Below are 3,294 nucleotides of genomic sequence, written 5' to 3' on the forward strand. Positions count from 1 at the left end.
TGCAATAATTTCTTGGGGTTTTCAAGGCTCTGGGGACTGTCGGTGAGGCACGATCGTGCTGGCGGTCGCGGGTGTTTCTGTGTTGCGTCTTCTGTACGCGAAGAAAGACTTTTCTCCGTCAGCCTCTGGGGCAGGGGTGGGTTCCTAGCGCGTGTGCTCAGCCGCCCGTACAGAGTCCCTGTTTTTGCTAGGGACTCTGCTGTCGAATAATTAAATATTTATTCTTTTAAACGTGAAACAATTATTCGGATTAATTTAACATTAAATAAATGCTTAATTCCCCTCATCAGCGGACTTTGGCTGTGCTAGAACTAGAGATCTCGGGAGGGCAGATGTTGCACTGTGGCGTTTCATTGGAATTAGCTGTGGTCCTTACCCACCAAACAGGTCGGAGGCTCCTTGTCCATGCGCGTAGCTGTCAGAGGAGGAGGCAGTCCCCGCTTAGCCCTGTGTTAGCCCTTTTTATCGTCGCCATCTACCAACAGGGTGGTTTGTTTTTATTTTTTTTTCCCCAGAGCATTCCAGGATGAGGAAAACTGCATTTACATACAGAGCAGCGCATGGAGATAATGAGAAGTCCTCATTGCTCTCCATCTAGCAGGAGATTTGGTTTAGGGTTGGGTTTTTTCTGGTTTTGTTTTTGGTGTTTTTTTCCCCCCCAAACCTCCCAGCCCATTGACGCAGGCTGTGTTCGGGGTGTGCAAACACGAGAGCGCTGCGCTTGCGTACTCGTGGAACGTTGAAGCATGAGCGAACTGAAGAACGAGCGGGCCAGAAGCCGGGAAAGCCTGCCCGGTGCTGGGCCACTGGATGCCCTTGAGCCGGCCCGATAACTCGCCTGGGCTGGTCCCAGGCATGAAACGGGACTGGAAAATACCCCCCCTGCGGTGCCTTGGTGTTGAGAGATGCTGCCTACCACCGGCTATTACCTGACGGCGGGTGGGTAAGCCGCAAGCTCAGAGGTGGGACTTCTGGTGAGCTCAGATTCCATTTTTAGCTTGTCCTCCCCCAAATCTTGTCTCGTTTACGCCCCTGCTGCAGCCCATCTGACTTCTCGGCTGCCGCTTCCTGCGAGGAGGTGGCCCTTATCGACGGCGGGGTTTCTTAGGCATGGCCAACCTGGAGAAGGTGAGGAGGAACGAACGCCGGTCGAAGGCCCCTGTGAGCTGCTTTGGCACGTGGCAGCACTTTTGAACATCACGTTGATGCCCTTGGCGATGCAGCCTCACCTTCAGCGCTAAATGTTAGTTCCCCCTAAAACAACTCTGTCTCTGTTCTCCCAAGGTCTCACATCTGCCTCAGCCTCCATGTCGGATCCTGCTCTGTTTTATAAATAAATATGCCGCAGCTACCAGATTTGTTGGTGTGAATCCCAGGATTTCTCCTGCCATATGCTATTTTCTTCATAGGAGCCGAAAGCCATAGTAAGCAAACATTTTAAGAGGCGCTGGAAACATGGGACGTGGGCTTCTTGGTGGCTGACTTATTTGTCTGGCAAGAACCATAAATTCTCAAGCTTCGGGGCTTAAGCCAGCCTCTGGGAGCTGGGCTTAGGGAAAAAGCTCTCGACTAGGCGTTTGCTTGCAGAGTTTCTTGCCGTTTCCCCTAAAGCACGTCCTTCTCGGTGAAGACGAGATGGTTCATCAGGGACGCTGTACATCTGGTCACCCCGGTCCTCCTACGACACAGACATGTGCTTAGGGACGAGGGGGAAAAAGAAAATGCTCCGGGTTCATCTGGATGCAGACGGAAAGGGAGGCGTGGGGGGGTCACAGGGAAGATGGTGTCTTAGCGCAGAGCCCGGTGGGTGAGTTTAGGGGCTCGGCCTGCCGGCGGCGGTGGATTTACTGCCAGGGACGGGTCTGCGGTGGGACACTCAAACCAGACAGATTTGCGGGCGGATCTGTGGCTCTCCGTAGGACGAGGCGGGGAGGAAAAAGCCTCTGTCCTCCTGCAGATCACTGCTGCGTCGGAGAGCTTTTCCTCTCGAGGGAGACGGTGATATTTTCCATGTTAGCGAGCTACCTGTCAGCAGCAGCGCCATAATCGCCGAATTTAGGTGGCAGCGAGGAGGAGCTTTACCCATCTGCGTGCTCTGACCCAGGCTCGGTGTCCAGCTCTGCTCTGAGACAGTAGCAGAGTCGGTGCCCTTCCTGCTGCCTCAGTTTCCCCTTTCATCGACAAGTCGTTTTTCCTGCGTTTAAGTGCAAGCACATCCCTCTGTTACAGCATCGCTCCCCTTTGCCCGTGGGGAGGGTCCCCTTTAGACTCCCTGTGTGCCCCACGGCCTGGGGGGGGGGGGGGGGTGCTGCTTGGTGAGGGGCTTCGGGATGTGGCTGGGGAGGAAAGGGTGGATGAGCAGAGAAGACAACGGCAATGGGGGGGAGAGGGGAGATCTGGCCTAGGGCTGCAGAAGACCCGATCTGGGGGGGCTTTAGGATGCTTTCCTTTTTTTAAAAGACCAAGGGGAGGACAGAAGTGAAAGGCGATGGGGGGAAAGGCGAGGGGTTCTTCCCCTCCCAGTGGAAATCTCACCCTGAGAAGGTAAGTTGCGGTGATTGGTAAGACGAGTTCGGACGCCGGCTTGCATCCCCCTTTCTCTGCCAACGTGCCCATCTCAAGGACATCTCCTCTGCCCGGGTGGGCTTCGCCCCTTCCCCTGCAGCCCCCAGGAGCAGGAGGGGAGCGAGGGGAGGAGGCGCGGAGAAGCCAGCGGTGTGTGTACAGGGTGATTGTCATGGTTACCTCCCTGACAAAACAAATGGCTCCACTTAATGATGGTCACCCAAACAGCTCCGGAAAGTGTGCGCTCATCAGCTGGCTGCCAGTGGGAAGCCGGGTGCTTGCTCCGGGAAGCGAGAAACCCTCCCCAGCTCCTGGGCAGAGCTTCGCCACAGGGACACATGTTGCTGCGGCCGGTTAGGTAAGCCCCCTTCCCCATCCCGGACCCCCATGGACCACCCCGCAGCGCCGGCAGCCCCAGCATCGCTGGCCGATGGAGAGGGCCCCGGGGGGGATGTGTGTGTGTGTGTGAATGCCACAGGTTGCTGAGGTGGCTGTTGTGCAGCGCTCCCCCCACCCCAAGCCCTGACGCTTGCTCTCTCTCCCTCTCTCCCTCCCTTTTTCTCTCTCTCCTTATCTCCGTCTCTTTCAGAGACAAAAGCAGTCTGAAGCCGTGCCTGCCGCCTTCGGGATTTCTTCTGCCCTTCCTGCCCCCCAAACCCAGCTGCGGGCAGTTGCAGGGGCTGGCAGGAGCGGGTGAAGTTGCTCCAACCCCCCCCCCGTCCCCTTCCT

Source organism: Aptenodytes patagonicus, chromosome 19 (genome assembly GCF_965638725.1).
Source record: "Aptenodytes patagonicus chromosome 19, bAptPat1.pri.cur, whole genome shotgun sequence".
Classification (NCBI taxonomy): domain Eukaryota; kingdom Metazoa; phylum Chordata; class Aves; order Sphenisciformes; family Spheniscidae; genus Aptenodytes; species Aptenodytes patagonicus.